General features: G+C 43.3%; 1 protein-coding gene across 5 annotated transcripts in view; it reads left to right on the top strand.

Annotated features, from left to right (window-relative positions):
- MAMDC2 (MAM domain containing 2) overlaps positions 1–17,190 on the top strand; it is a 398,140-nt gene that overhangs the window by 290,167 nt on the left and 90,783 nt on the right. The gene's annotated exons all lie outside the window — the stretch shown is intronic.

The following is a 17,190-nucleotide window of genomic DNA, read 5'->3' as shown; positions in this document are numbered from 1 at the left end:
CCAGCTCCACAGAGGTCCATGAGCTGGGTGTGGCTTAGCCTAATGGGTGGGCCAAATGCAAAGATACGGATAAATGGTTATAGCACTTTCCATCTGGCTTCTTGATACAGAGTATGAAGTGGTAAGCTGTAGAGAACATGCAGTGGTCATGGCCACCTCAAATAAGACAGTATTGGTAGCAGTCCCCTATAAACTATAGAAAGCACTATGAATTAGAATGGTTGCTTATTCCGGGTTGCAAATTCATTAGGTAAAAAACTGGGAGGATAGCTTTCTTCAAAAGCCTGGCCTTAGTCTCCTGTAATCTTCTCATGGAAGTTAAGTCTAATTCACACAGTAGAAAAGTTGGTGAAAGTATGTTCTCTCATCTGATGTCACTGGGCTTCTTTTTATGCTTTTGCTTCAGTAGTTTCTGATTGGAGTAGTATTATCTTTTACCCTCAAAAAGCATTAGGGTATTTTTTTTTACATATATTTTTTGTCTTTTAATCCAAGAATTTAGATGGTGGCTGGGCTTCTCTTTATCTGAAAGGCAAGTCAAGAGCTCTTGTAACCTTGTGTCTAAAGAGACTGCTCTGTGACTTAGCACAGGTTTGGGGCTGTCTCTGGCATGATTACGCTTGGAGGGCTCGTTGGAGAATAGTACCAATCGTAGAAGATATTTTTCATGGAAGAGAAGCAGTTCCCTTTCTTTCAAACCTGGAAGCTTAAGAAGCAATTTCCTCTACCTGGTTCATTCTTGGCACTTAATACAACGCCACCAGCAAATCGGAACTTTTTAATGAATGCCAACCTCCCTCCACCAGATGAATGTTGGAAATGGCAAAAAATATATTTTTTAAAAGGCTACAATAGGAATATTCCAAGAGACACTAATTATTATCAATAAAATTTCAAAGCGTGTTTATCTTAGTTCTTCGTATCCCCCACCAAGGAGTAAGTGAACAAAAAGGAAACTTTATTGGTAAAGTCAGAATCCAAAATAGCCAGTGTGACCAAGTTTTGAAAACCATGGAAATGAGTAGTGGCTGTGATTGTCTTTCCCCAAGAATGAGAACAATTTTAAGATGTGAATGGTTGGTTTGCCCATTATTACCCTCCTCTGTCTCTATGTATTCATACCATACCATTGATGGTTTAGCAGTAAAGAATATAATTCAGGAGTGTCTGGGTGGCTCAGTTGGTTGAGTGTACCACTCTATTTTGGTTCAGGTCATGATCCCAGGGTCGTGGGATCAGGCTCCACATTGGGCTCTGTGCTGAGCATGGAGCCTGCTTAAGATTCTCTCTCTCTCTCTCTCTCTCTCTCTCTCTCTCTCTCTCTCTCTTTCTCTCTCGTCCTCTCCCCCCTGCCCCTCTCCCCTGCTTATGCTCTCTCTCTTTCTCTCTAAAAAAAAAGAATACAATTCAATATTTTCATTTTAAAGTGTGTATCTAAGGGATTATATAATTCTAGCTTTACAAAATTATACTTGTTTTGTGCTGAATTTTTGGAAATTGTGCACATTTGAAAGCTTTTAAAAAATATTGTTTGTTTTTGTTGTATAACCAAAACAATAAAGGGCTCCATCATTCAGTGAAATTTGTCCTGCATGGATATGTCTCCTGAACCAGAGCAAGTCCTGTCTGTCGTATTATGCCAGTCTTTCGTATTAAAGAGCAGTAACAATCAGCAGGCAGATGGGAGTTGCAGCTGAAGACAAGGATGGTATTTCTCAATGAAAGAGGCTGGCAAGATCCAGGTCAGGCCTTGCATTCCAGCCCCTTGGCTTCATTTCTCTTTCCTCCTTACCCACGATTTCCTTTGTCTTCTCCCCTCATCACCAGCCAAAGCCCAGCCTGTCGGGGACCTGAGGAAACCACTGGGACGACTGCCCTGTAGTCCCTCCAGTTTATATTTGCTGATGTGAAACCAGCTATGTGTTGTTATTAGGGAGATTCTTTAGCCAGACACAATTCAAACGTGGAAGTCACACAGAGGAACATCTTGCTTCCATTCCAGTACAGATGAGCGTGTTCTGGCTCTCCTGCTAGTTAGCCGAGAGACTTAGGAAGAGTTGAAGGAGGGGGTTGTGGGGTGCCTGGGCAGCTCAATTGGTTGAGCATCCAACTTTGGCTCAGGCCATGATCTCACAGTTGGTAAGTTCGAGCCCCGCATCGGGCTCTGCACTGACAGCTCAGAGCCTGGAGTCTGCTTCAGATTCTGTGTCTCCCGCCCTCTCTGCCCCTTCCTCGCTCATGTTCTCTCTCTCTCTCTCTCTCTCTCTCTCTCTCTCTCTCTCTCTTTCTCAAAAATAAATAAATATTTTTAAAATATTTTTTAATAAAAGAAAAGAAAGAGGAGTTTGCATTTAGTGATTTCTCAGGTTTTTTCTAAAGCGAATATTTTGTGATATATGTTAAAAAAAAACACATACAAAGAAACCAACTCATGTCTCCTCTAATATATTAAGTTCTCCCCTGACTTCAAAATACCCACTGGAACCCTGTTCTCTTCTCCTGCCACAATCTCAATATATATAATGAGAGGCTGGTTTTGTGAAGTGGGGGACTTACAACCCCTAATTCTCTTACCCAGGTCTTTCATGCTCCCTGCCCCACCGCCAGATCTGAGCTTCCCACCTCCTATTTGGCCACCACCTTGTGTTGTATCTTGGCCACAGTCTTTGAAGAGTTATCACACAGACAGCTCTCAGACATGGCGGACCTGACTTAAGAAAGGAGTAAATAATGCCATGAACACCTTTTTTGCTTGTAGCTCTATCTCCAGGATATTTAGAACACTGCCTGGTATAGAGTAGATGCTCAGTAAATATTGTGGATCTCAGAGCTGGGACCACATCATCGTGTCTTGGGCTCCCCATGGTCACAATCACACATTGGATAGGTGACTCTGGTCTCCGTTACTACCCCTCTCCATGCCCAACCGTTACTCACTTACAACCTGTTTTTTTTCTTCCTTATACCTGATTCTTTTCCTAGATTAATCTATAAAAATGTCCTATTCACTAGGTTAATAATCTTTCTTAATTTTTATTATTTATTTTTGAGAATAGAGAGAAGGAAAAAACAAGCAGGGGAGGGACAGAGAGACAGAGAGAGACACAGAATCTGAAGCAGGCTCCAGGCTCTGAGCTGTCAGCATGGAGCCTGACATGGGGCTCAAACTCACAAACCATGAGATCATGACCTGAGCTGAAGTCAGATGCTTAACAGACTGAGCCACCCAGGTGCCCCACTAGATTACTAATCTTAATGTCATGTTTTCATTTAGTGAATAAGCCATTTGAAATTAGTTTGGTTTTCCAATTATTGTTATGATCTACTGATACCATAAGACAAATACAGCCAAAGAACTTTGAGATAAATGATAATGTTATCTTTAAATCCAAGAGACTTTGGATTTAAAGAGTCAACTGAAGAGTCAACTGAAGCAAACTTTCCTCTGCTATTAATAGTACTTGGTCAGAGGGGAATAAAGTCTGGCAACAGATGACTGCATGAAAGTCACACCCAGGGATTTTGTTACTGTCATGAACTCTGAAGTTGTAATAATTGGAAAATTAAATTTGTTTTAATATAAGCCTTCATTATAGCTAACAAATACATAATTCCCTATATCTCACTTCCTCTAATCTTCAAGTATAGGCATTCAAAAGGGACAACATGAAATCAAAGGTGAACATTAACACATTAAAACTGTACCACAGGACCTTTATTGTTCATAGCACTGTTGGTCCCATGATGAACTTATGGTCCCAAATTAAGTGGGATAGGCTTTTGGAAAGCAAATGATCTGAAGATTGGGAGGATGATACTTTTCATACACCCCACTCCATCACAAAGAAGCCTATTACTGAGGGCCATAGATATCATCCCTAGGGCTTTAAGTCAGACCTTCAAGTGGAATATTGCATCTGGCTCCCCAAGGCTCCAGGGATCAAGTTCATTCCATCAGGGGTGGTACCACCTGGGAATTCTGGGGTGTAGAAGATAAGATCCATCATTTGTTAGGGTCTTAGCTTTGTCAGAGCACCTCTTGTCCAGGGAGCTATCCAAGGTGCTGTCTGAAACTCCCCATCATCCGGTAGATGTATGACTATTTTGTCCCAAGTGTTGACATATATTTCTGGCTATCTTGAGCCTCAGCCTTTTGCATTTGTCTAATCCTAAAACCATCTGTCCTTCCCAATTTGGATTCTTCCTGACCGCTACTTGCTTCCAAATCCTGAGATGTGTTGTGACGCATTCATAGCTTGCCCTCAACTGACCCTTTGCCTGTATCTTATCTTGACTCTGCCTAGTCTTAGTTCTTATCTTTTCTCACCCTGTCCCCTTCTGGGTTTTGTGTCTCTATAGTGTATGTCAGCAAAGTGATAGAAATCAGGAGTTAATCAACAAGAGAAATTAAACCTCAAAATATGTATGATTTTATTTTTGTATTAATATAAATTGCCTGAGTAAAATACTATTGAAAAAAAAAACAGTATTCTAATAAGAAAGACATTAGTTATACAGAGACTAGAAGGACAAATAGAGAAATAATTTTCACTTTTCACTTATTATCATTCAGCATATTTGTTAAAATAAATATTCAGCTTCTGTTGGCAAGATCAATATTATTCTTGAAACACATATTTGTTATACAGATTTTAGTCATATTTGCAATTGTTACCTGAAATGAAGAAAAGAAAATAATTTTGACTATAGCAGTGGATGACCCATTCTAGCAATTGGTGTTAAAATGTATTTTTAAAGATATATTCTTTAAAGATTTGGAGCACTCCAAAATCTCATGATTGAGCCTCATTTACCTGAGTTGGTCCATGTGCTCCTACAATGTCAAAAATTGCCTGCAAGCTAATATATTTTTAATGTAATCATCATAACTTAACGCTTCCATAGAAATGCTTTCATGGGCTTTCATATGGATCTTTGTTTCATCCCATTTCCACTACAATGTGTATGTTGTCTCTATAAGAAAAAGCAAATCCACATGAACTTGAGCACTGTGGACACACACCAGGTGTTGTGCAAGTGACTGTATAACAAGTTCTCTGTTTTTTCAGCTTCTTCTACAATGATCACACTGTCTTAAGAAAGAAACAAACCTCCAAGCGCACCACCCTCTGTTCTCTAGCAATGCAGAGATTGCCTGCCTTGCATGTTACCAATGGTGTTTATGTTGGCATTAAAGCAGAGCTAATGACTATTTGGAACCATCCCTGTTCCTTTTCTCAGTACCTTGTATGACCACTGACCCCCATCTCAAAAACCGTTCTTAGGGTTAGGGATGCAGATCATTGCCATTAACAATGTTTTATGTCTGTGTGAAGCTAACAACCTCTCCTGGGATTGAGCTCTTGACCATGGCTTCTGCCCAACTCTTAGGATAGAGGCACCACATGCTTACTGGCCCCAGATGAGCTTTGACTCAATTTAGACCTTAGTATAAACAGAACCAGAACAGTCAACGAATCTGGTTTACCAGTAGAACCCATTCTTCTAATAAAATCTTGTAAGAGAGCCTGTCACATAATATAGATAAAAGGAAGTGAGTTTCACAGAATGAAAGTCTGGGAACCTGGTCCCCATTGCCTGAGGTACTTTGGGGCTCCACAGAGATCTGTTTGAGAACTACTGATTGTCCACTTTCTTTACTTCACAGATGAGGAAACTGAAGCTTGGGGAGGTTAACTCACTGTTCATGACCACACAACTAGGTAGGGGCGATGTTGAGACAAGAAAATGTTCTCTGACTACCTTCTACTGTCCAATTCACGCCCTCTGCCTCCTCTCTTCCCCTTTCCCTGTTTCCTCATGGTTGAAAGGAACATATCATGTACTCACTCTGACTTCTGATTGACGGGGCTCTTTTGTCCCCAACTGAATAAAACATACTCTAATTCAAACTGGCTTCAACTAAAGGACCTTATCACCCAATGCAAATTAAAAGTTCAGGGATATCTGGCTTCAGGTGCCACTAGGGGCTTTAAAAAAAAATGCCATCCAGTTCAATCTCCTTCTCTGCATTTCTCTTGGTTCTGTCTTCTGTTGTACTGGCTGCATTCTGGTGGGTCTTCCTCCTGGACCCTGACGGGTGAGGCATCCAACATTCTTACAGTTAATGGTTCCTAGAGAAAAAGAGCTTGGGGGCACCTGGATGGCTCAGTCAGTTAAGCATCTGACTTAAGCTCGGGTCATGATCTCATGGTTTGTGGGTTCAAGCCCCGCATTGGGCTCTGCACTGACAGTGTGGAGCTTGCCTGGGATTCTCTCTCTCTCTTTCTCTCTGCACCCCCCCAATAAATAAATAAACTTAAAAAAATTCTTCTAATTGAGCCTCATTTACCTGAGTTGGTCCATGTGCTCACTCCTAAGCAACCTCTGTGGCCAAAGGACTTGAAGGACCTGATGGGTCAGGCCTGGGCCATGTGGGACTCCTGAAGGATGGGTTGGGGTCAGTCCTGCTCAAACCATTTGGGCTGAAACTAAGGAAGGGCAGATTCCCCAAGGAAAAAACAAAGGATACTCTTAACCAGAGCTGTGAGGGAATGGATGCTCGAAGGTAAAAGCCACATGCATCTACCTCAACATCTTCAACTCTTGGTTAGCCTTTGAGGCTGATTCTTAGAACCAGAGGCAAGACTACTCACCACAGAGCTGTCTGCCTTGCTGCTGCTTCTGTAGGACCCCGGACTCCCCTCTATTAGGGACTCTTTCACTTTGTCATTGCTCAATTAGAGAAAGTATAGGGGTTTTTTAATTCTTTTTTAAAAAACACAGAATTTAGACATATCCCATATTTTTGGAGGCAATTGGTAGAAATGTCCAGACATCCCATTAGAGGGTTTGATTCAGCTTGATACACTTGAGAGTGTTTAGTTGGGGGTGGATGAAACAAGGTCAGAAAACTTCCAGAAAAGTGTCTAAACAGTACATAGTGTTGGCACCCCCAGATTGGCCTTCTCTCCTGCATTCCATTCCCCCTGGGGAAGCACGTCTATACATGCCAAGCAAGGAACGAACTGAGCAAGGTGCATAGCGAGGCTCGCTCAGGTTTACACTGTCAGGTGTGTTCCGGGAGGGAAACACTGCCCTTCGTTTCCTAGGTGAAGAAATAATATGAGCGGTGGTGGAAAAGCAAGACTGGTTTAGGGTATCACAGAGTTAATCCTATAGTTTTGCAGCAGGATTTAGTTTAGGCTTCAACTAGAGGTATTTTAGGCTAATGGAAATGTGGACCTGGAAGTCCAGAAACTTGTGTTCTTCTCTCACCTCTGCATTAGATTGTCTAGTTGACTTTGATCCAAATTGTCACCCTCTCTGGACCTTAGTTTCCAAGTCTTGAAAATAATTAGTTATGACAACATAATAACTAATTCTCACATAAATCAACATTTCCCAAAGTGAACTATGCATACCGTGGTGGTTCCTAAGACTCTTTTTGGGGGCATATGCCGTATTTTTAAAAATAATGATGTATATTCTCCCAGTTTTGATGAAGTATAATATATAACATGTTGTATGTATTTTTTTTTCAACTTTTTTTAAATTTATTTTTGGGACAGAGAGAGACAGAGCATGAACGGGGGAGGGGCAGAGAGAGAGGGAGACACAGAATCGGAAACAGGCTCCAGGCTCCGAGCTATCAGCCCAGAGCCCGACGCGGGGCTCGAACTCACGGACCGCGAGATCGTGACCTGGCTGAAGTCGGACGCTTAACCGACTGCGCCACCCAGGCGCCCCTTTATTTTTTAATGTAGTAGACGAACCAGCACAGCAACTCCCAAATTGCATGGACAGTATTACTAAGGAATCCTATAAAATAAATATTATATTTTTAGACATGAGTATGGTTAAGAAAAACATTAAATAATTAGTACACAGAGAAAGCAAAACCCCAAGGTGGTACATAAATTATAGAATTTGAGAAAACTATGATATATGTGGCCTCAATATAAGAAAATGTTTTGATGGAGTTAGTAAAATGATTTGACAGGGAATCTGAGACCATGCTTCATTGAGAATTCATACTATGCCCATTGTTACACGCTTCCCATGTGTGAGATTATTCAGTTTTTAAAGTGAGAACTGCCTGACGTTGAAACCATGTTCTTGGGACACCTGGGTGGCTCAGTCAGTTGAGCATCCAACTCTTGATTTTGGCTCAAGTCATGGTCCCAGGATTGTGGGATAGAGCCCCGTGTTGGACTCTGTAACTGAGCTTGGAGTCTGCTTGGGATTCTCTCTCTCTCCTTCTGCCCCTCTCCCCTGCTCATGTGCATGCTCTCTCTCTCTCTAAAATAAAACAAAAACCAAAAAACCCCATGTTCTTTCCACCAGCCACACTATCCCTCCAAGCCTCATGGCTAACAGAGAGGTAAAAACATAATGGTTCGATATTTGTATATAACGTGGAATGACCACCACAGTAAGTCTGGTTAACGTGGGTTACCATATATGGTTATACGGTATTTTTTTCTTGTGATGAGAACTTTTATGATCTACTCTCTTAGCAACTTTCAGATATGCAGCACAGTATTATTAACTATAGTTATCATTCTGTACGTTACATTCCTGTGACTTGTTCACTTTATAACTGGAAATTTGTACCGTTTGGCCTCCTTCACCTATTTCGTGCTGCCGCCACCCCTGGCCTCTTCCACCTCTGTCAACCCCCAATCCGTTCTCTGTTGCTATGAGCTTGGGTGTTTTTTAGATTCCACATATAAGTGAGATCATATGGTTTTTGTCTTTCTCTGTCTGACTTATTTCACTTGGTGCAATGCCCTGTTTTTCTATAGTGGCTGCACTAATTTACATTCCCACGTTCAGTGCACAAGGGCTCCCTTTTCTCCACATCCTTGCCAACACTTGTTATTTCTTGTCTTTTTGATATTTGCCATTCTAACAGATGTGAGGTGAGACCTCATTGTGGTTTTTGATTTGCATTTCCCTGATGATGAGTGATATTGAGCTTTTTTTTTTCATGTGTCTGTTGGCCATCTTAATGTTTGGGAAAATGTCTATTCAGATCCTCTGCCCATTTTTAAATTGGATTATTTATTTGCTATTGGGTTGTAGGAGTTCTTCTGTGTTTTAGATATCAACCTCTATCCAATATATATGATTTGCAAATATTTTTTCCCATTCAGTAGTTTGCCTTTTCATTTTGTTGATGGTTTCCTTTGCTGTGCAGAAACTTTACTATCTTATATCTTTCAATTATGTACCATTATGTATTCAAAAAATAGTAATAATAATTGTTTTTAATTGAGTCCACATGGATGTGGCCCCGGAACCCTGAGAGATATCACTCATGACAACCTTTGCCACTCCTTTCCTGACTCAGCTTGACCCACTGCTGTCCTGGAGAAAGGCACACATCCACAGGCTAGGATGTGTAGAACCTTCTGGAAGGCCTAATCACAAAGGGTTGGAAAGGAGGAAGAACCACGTCTCCGCCCTTTATCTGGGAGGGTACAGAGTGATCCTCAAATCAGATAGTCTCTTTTCATAGAGAATTGGCCTGGAGCCTAGCATTGCCAGGTAAAATAGAGGAAGCCTCCTTCAGTTTAAATTTCAGATAAATGACAAATAATTTTTTTTTTTTTTTTTTTAGTATAAGTATGTCCCATGCAATATTTGGGACATACTTCAGTACTCTGAATTGCTTAATCTGGCGATCCAAGTGGGACTTGGAACCAGTTGCTCATCAGGCTGTGTGTTTTCTCTGAGCGCAGCTTTCCTGATCTGTGAAATAAAGGATAACAAGTTTCCAGCTATACCGTGGGGTTGCTGTGAGGCTTAAATAGGCCCCTGTGCTTTGTGAATAGTTATATGCTCTGAAGTTATAAGGAATAAACGCAGTTACTCTCCATGTTATTATTCTCAGAACCTTAGTCTCCATAGCAAACAACTCACTGAAAGCCACTGCCTTGTTTTTCTGTCAACTTTGCTGTGATTTCTTATATGCCTTGGGCACAGAGCCCTACATTTATTTTCATATTTAAGGAGGACTTCTAAAATATATTAACAGGGACTTCTTTGTCAGTGTTTATTGTTATTGGCTTTAAATTTGTTGCCTTTATTTTAACCCATCTTTTTTATAAGATCATCACATGCATGTTCTAAATATTTAATTTTTTTAATGTCTATTTATTTTTGAGAGAAAGAGTGAGAGTGGCGGAGAGGTGGGGAGAGAGGGAGACAGAGAATCTGAAGCAGTCTCCACACTGTCAGTGCAAAGCCCAGCATGGGGCTCAAACCCTGAGCTGTGAGATCATGACCTCAGCTGAATTCTGACGCTCAGCCGACTGAGCCACCCAGAAGCCCCTAAGCCGTCTTAACCTTAGGTGAATGTATGGCAGGATGTACTGCTTAATTCATTTAGCTGATATTTCTTGAACATCTAATATGTAGTAGGCACTGGAGATAAGGGGAGGGGGGGTGCAGTAAAATAGACACAGACCCTGTCATCGTTGCCTGCATGGTCTGACTGAGGTTCAGCAGTGGTAGAACCAAAAGAAAAGAGCAAACATAACAAGAGTGCTTCTCAAGCCTTGTTTGACTTTGGAGCCACGTGGGGGGGTGGCTACAATTTCTGCTTTTAGTAGAGTAAACTAACCATCCCAGTTTGCCCAGGATGGAGGGGTTTCCCGGGACGTGGACCCATGTCTAAGCCTCCCTGGGAGATTCCAAGACGCATCCACGACTGAGAACTGCTGGTTTAGGAGTGGAGAGCATGTTGGCTCTTGAACTTGATGAAGATTATCTGACAAATGAGGATTTCTCAGCCGGTGTGGGTGCGGTTACTCACATAGACACAGAGAAGGCGCATTATGTACGGGGCCAGGCACACTGCTAACCTGGGAAAATAAGCATGGAGGCAGCAGGAATCTGGAGTGGACAGGACAGGGTGTGGCTCTGGTTAATGTGTCAAGACACCCAAGACCGCCTAAGTCTGGGGTCTCTAAACCATCTCCAGGCCCACGGAACAAGTTGTGGGCCCCTGTGAAAGAGATTAACTGGGAGGGAACAGACCTCAGAGGCAAAATGCCCTGGGCAACACATGATAGTATAAAACTTTTTAGCCCACCTGGCAATAGTGGCCACTCCTCTTTGCTCTGTTAACAGATGAAGTTCTGTGTTCAATTATGTTTGAAAAACAAACATTTTAAAGCCACACATCTAGATGAGATCACTCGTTTATCTTTTATTTTTTTAGGTTGCAACCCTTTTTTTTTTTTTAAGTTTATTTTCATTTTGAGAGAAAGATAGAGAGCAAGCGGGCTGGGGGTGGGGGGAGGAGAGAGAGGGTGACAGAATCCTGAGCAGGCTCCATGCTGTCAGCACAGAGCCTGATGCAGGGATCATGCTCACGAACCATGAGATCATGACCTGAGCCGAAGTCAAGAGTTGGATGCTTAAATGACTGAGTCACCCAGGCACCCCGATGAGATCATTCATTTAAAACATATTCTGGGGTTTTCTTTCATTAAAATTTTTTTTAATGTTCATTTTTGAGAGAGAAAGAGGGAGAGAGAGACAGAAAGCAAGCAGGGGAGGGGCAGAGAGAGAGAGGGAGATACAGAATCTGAAGCAGGCTCCAGGCTCTGAGCTGTCAGTGGAGAGCCTGATGCGGGCTCGAACCCACGAACTGTGAGATCACGACCTGAGCAGAAGTTGGATGCTTACTGACTGAGTCACCCAGGCGCCCTGGGGATTTCTTTTCATTTAAACCCTTCTTCCTATTATTATGTATACCATTGCAACCATTGTAAGTTGCTTCTTCTCCATAATACAACAAAAAGAAATGTGTTCACCTGTATAGCTGTATTTCCTTTTACGTTGAATATTCTTGTTCCTACTTGCCTTTATACTTTACAATAGGCATAAAATGCCAAAACTGAAATGAGAAAGTGCAAATAAAAGTATGTTGTCTATTTTTATGTAAAAAATATATATTTAAAGTGTATTTAAATTCAGATGTATTTATTTACCTGTACTGAAGTGAAATTTTCACAGGCACTCCTATCTTGTTCGGGTTCCGAGGAAGCTGAAATGTGTATAACTCTTTTGTTTGCCAAAATTGCCTTGCATATGCGTGAGCAAAAACATCCAGTTCTTTTCTCAGCAGCGTTAGCAGCGAAACTGGTAAGATAGAGGGTTGGAGTCTCTTCTAAGTCAAAATAAGAAAATTTCCTTGTAAGTGAACACATATTCCATGGAAGAAGGAGCCTTTTCTCCTTCCAGGTGCACTCAGGAGACCTGCCGAGTGAATTCGGTTAGCTGGGGTCTCCCTGACATATTTCCTTTATCTTAAATAGAAGGACATTTCTTTCTTTCTTTTTTTTTTAATTTTTATTTCTGAGGCAGAGAGAGACAGAGCATGAGTGGGGGAGGGGCAGAGAGAGAGAGGGAGACACAGAATCTGAACTAGGCTCCAGGCTCTGAGCTGTCAGCACAGAGCCCGACGCGGGGCTCGAACCCACGGACCATGAGATCATGACCTGAGCCAAAGTCGGTCGCTCAATTGACTGAGCCACCCAGGCGCCCCTAGAAGGACCTTTCTAACTTTGCAGGGAATATCTTCCCCGCCCGGCCAAGTCATGTTGCGGAAAACGTGCTCTGAGAAACTGATTTTTGGTAGAACACACTATCAGATAATGCAGCCTTTTCTTATATTTTCATAGTTATTTGTTAAATATTGTATCAAGTGGCGCTCCCTTTCCAGATATCCCATGACCTTTTACTTCATGGTTTGGTTTTCTGTTGACGGTTGCTAAGGTAAACTTCTCTTCTTAAACTGCCACTGGGGCCAGCGGGGTTTAAATCTGTGCCCTTCCCAGACCCTACGCAGGAGGGTGGAGCCAACATCTGTGGTAGTGGTTTCCAATGTTGGTAGATTGTTTACACTGGAGATTGCCTGCTGGCGTTTGTTTTTACTTTTGCCAGGGTTAATGCTTTGTAATCTTCTAAGCCTCCTTTTGCAGTGTTAGCCAGGATATGAGAATAATTTGCCCGTTGTCAGGGGGAACGAAAATGGCATTTAAGGCGTCTAAGCAATGCTGACCTCAACACTTCCCCATGTAGCGCTGATCTCTGCACTTTGGCACTCCTCAAAATTGGAAGCTGATAAAACTCCAGGTCTCTTGAACCTAGAAATGTCACATACTGAAACATTTTCTGAATGCCTCCCCTAAACCCTGCATTCCAGAAGGACAAAGAATTGTGTGTTTTAACAATTCTTTGTGTATCTTGACATAATGAGAATTTCTGTTTCAGGAAGTTAACGGTGGGAGCATACATGAAGACATTAAGTGTCGTGTGAGTTGCCATTGAACTTACAGCTCACATTAAATACCATACTTCCTAAAATAATGGTAAATTGAGTAATTGTTATGAAATTCATGCCTAATGAGACATCTCCATAATAAAAAAGACTTTCAATGTGTCCTTTATATGTAAACATAACGAAAGAAATCTATCATCAGGAAGGAGTTTATTCATTTATTTAAAAATATAGAGATCACCTAGGCAGATAGGTAGGATATGCTTAAAACCTAGGGAGCAATACAGACAAGTATGCTGCCTGGAAAAAGCTGTATCTAAATAGGATCACCATGGACAGTTGTCCAGGTTGTGCATTGCACAACTGTACCGAGTGGCTCTCTGAAGCAGAGACCTTAATGAAGTGTAGGTGTAAGTTAGGAAAGGAGGCAAGGGGTAGTAGAGTGGAATGTATGAAGAAAGGGAGATGAAAGAGTATCGTAGGTGAAGAAAACACCACGTAAGAAGGCCTGGAAGAAAGAGAATGTGGCACCTTAGCTTAGAGGAGCTAGAAGAAATCCTGTGCTGCTGTGTAGACTGCGATAGGGATGTGGTGGTTAACTATGACAGCCAGAACAGCAGGGCCTTATATCAAGGACAGTGTGGGGTTCCCTTGGGTATTTTAGGCCAGAAAGTGATACAATCAATTCGGCATCGTAGAATAATACCTTGGCTACTGCTTGGAGATCAGATTTGCATGGGGCAAGACTGAAGCAGGGAGATGTACTGGGAGGCTATTCCAATAATCCAGACGGAAGAGGGTGTTCTAAACTTGTGCCAGAGAGGGGACCTGGAGGAATGGATGGCTTTGAGATACATTTAGGAAATTAAGTCCTCAAGACTGGTAGAATTTTGGAGAAGGGGGACGAAGGAATCGGTGAAGGTGCTGAGATTTCTTGGTTGGTCACTGGGTAGCCGGGGGCTCCAGTCACTGTGATTTGGAACTCAGAGGAAGAGCAGGATTGGGGGGTACAGAGAATGGGTTTGTGTCCAAGCAGAGATGCCCACCAGGAAGTTGGACACACGAGTCTGGAAGGTAATGTGGGATCCGGCTGGTGACATAGATTCGGGAGTCACCTGTAGAGAAATGAAGCTGGAAGTCACGGGTGTAAATCCGACAGGTGCTTGAAAGGGACTGTAGCAGAGACAGCTGAATGAATAACAGGGGTTTAAACTTGCATTTGCTTCTCTCCTTCCTAATGAGAAGTACAGAGGCAGAAAGTCCAGACTGGTCTGCAGACTCCACAGTGTGGGCGGGAATCGAGGTCCTCCGGTGATTGTGCCAGGACCACAGCACCGACTCCCATCCTCAGGCTGCCTGCTAAAGGGACCGACCGTGTCAGCTTGCCTGGGACTCAGGGGGTTCTCAGGATACGAGACCTTCTGTTTCAAAACCAGGAAAGTCCCAGGCTAACTAGGATGAGTCGGTCACCTCAGTGATCTCCTGGGTTTATATGGCCACTGCATGGGGCACCTGGGTGGCACTTAAGCGTCCGGCTCTTGATTTCAGCTCAGGTCATGATCTCACTGTTGGTGGGATCGAGCCCCACATCAGGCTCTGCCCTGATGGCACGGAGCCTGCTTGGGATTCTCTATCTCCTTTCTCTGCCTGCCCCTCCCCCACCGTCTCTCTCTCTCTCTCTCTCTTTCTCTCTCTCTCTCTCTCTCTCTCTCTCAAAATTAAAAAATATAAATAAACAAATGGGTCCTGCAGCTGCAGCCCATGGCACCCACACCTCAGATGGGAAGGAGGAGGAAAGGAGGGACGAAAGGAGAAGCCAACTGCGTCGGGCCTGTCTTTAGAGGAACGTTCCTGGAAACCCCATCCAGCGAAGTGCTCTTACATCTCCGTCTGGAACTTTGTCATGGGCCACCTCTACATGCAAGGGTGGCATGGCAGTGGCAATGTCCTGGTTGGGGACAGCACCAGCCCCGATCAAACCAGGGCTCTTCAGAGAGGAAGCAGGAGAGAACGGATGGGGGGTAAGCAGTTAGAAGCTCCTGCTACAGGGAAAAAGACTCATCGGAGTAGAGACACCAGACACAGACCCAGGGGAATGCACGCACTTAAGAGACGAGGGTAGGCCGGTCCCAAGGAGATGCGTGGGAAGAGCAGGTGGGAGGTAGGAGCAAAAACCTACAGAGAGAGGGTATCGAGGAGTCCCGAGGCAGAAAGCATTTTGCAACCCAGGGGAGTCGGAGACGTTAATGCCGCTCCCATCTGATTTATACGCAAAGCACCTCGAAAGTGAAAGGTGCCACAGCCTCCCTGTGGAAATTGCCCTCAGGCCAGACACCCCAGAAGCGGGAGAAGATGCTGAGTCAGTTAGAGGAAGAAGCGAGACCCCACCTGTCCCCATGGCCTTCTTTCAGGACCAGGACTCATGTTGCCAGTTGATGGTCACACTCTACATTCCGTGAGTCCAACCTGGGCCTACAGTTGTCTTCCATTTTAATGCCAAGTGGCAGTGGAGGGAATAAAACCTTCCCCGGGGCACTATTGCACAGCAAGCTCGCTTGCAACCCCACACATGAAGTTTCTAGTTTCCTGCACTCAGAGGCATGGCTGTGGCTCCCCTGGTACCAAGGGGAAATTCTTACTTATAAATGGATACCAGGAAAAGTCAACTTGCATGGCAGGAAAAAGGGTCCACCCTGCCCACAGCCCTGGGTGCTGGGATGGCCCTGAAGCCTCTGACAATTTGCTGCTGCTGTTGAAATGCAGGCTTCCTTTCTCCGTAAGCAAAGCAGAATTTGAGACGTTCCCCATCACGAGAGCCTCTGCTATACCAGAGGATTCATTCTGGGAGGGCTTTCTTACCAGTTGGGACCAAAATAGGACTGTGAATGCCAGTCACTTCTTCTCAATTATAGATCATTTTCTCCATTACATTTCAGAACCATGTCCTGCCTTTTAAGTCACACTAAAAATCAGTGCATTGCTGTCTGGGGGGATTTAGGCTTAAGTGCATACCTCTTAGAGCTCATTCATGTCTATGCATGGCAGATAACTGAAAGCCAGGGATTGGGAGCAGTTTTGCTGAATGGGAATGAGGAGTTTCCTGAAACTGTGTCATTATTAGGGACCTGGCAAAGAGAGGAAAGGAAAGAACATTTCCTGGAGATCTGCTTCGCAAAACTCTGTAGAGAGACCCTTTCTAATGCAGCAGGGAGACTTGCTTACATTGGGCAGTACAGAGCACCTGTTGTCTGACACGTAGGGGTCCAACCCAGCCCGCAAATGGATGCGCACATAGTGCCTTCTCCTCAATGCAAGCGAATAAATACTTACCAGGACGCTGAGCTGAAACTCTGGGCTGTGCCTTGTACTTATGAGCCGGTGCTGCCCTCATGCTGAGTGGCTCCTTGTTGCCCCAGACCCCACACCCCAGCAGTAACTATAGGAGATGTTGGCTGGGGTCCTCTGAGCCCAAGATTGTGGGGTCTCTGTCCTCTGTCACTAATCCAAGTGCAGGTGCAAATATCTTATTCTGCATGCATTGATTCTAACCTCTGGTTTGCTAACATCCTTTGCAGGTGGTGGAAGGTATACTACTATAGATCAACTATGAGGCATACCCTAATTTTATAAAACTATGTAAAAAGCCTTTTATAGTCGAGGCGATATGTCAGAAAAGTTAATCTGGTTATTGTGTTATCAGTATGAAGAGTATTTGTAGAAAAGCCCATATGGGCTTGCACGTTAGAAACGTCGGTCCATCTAGGATTCCGCAATAAAGAAAAGGAAGAAAACTTTGCCCTCCTGCTATAAGAAGATGAATACAATTATGAAAAGATAAATTAATAAAGAGACAGTCTAGGAAACGTTTGGAGGCAGCATGGAGCGGTGGGAGG

Source organism: Herpailurus yagouaroundi, unplaced genomic scaffold, assembly GCF_014898765.1.
Source record: "Herpailurus yagouaroundi ecotype Mexico unplaced genomic scaffold, PumYag 199, whole genome shotgun sequence".
NCBI classification, from domain to species: Eukaryota; Metazoa; Chordata; class Mammalia; order Carnivora; family Felidae; genus Herpailurus; species Herpailurus yagouaroundi.
Note: the sequence above shows the minus strand (reverse complement) of the source record. Positions and strands in the feature narration are given on the sequence as shown.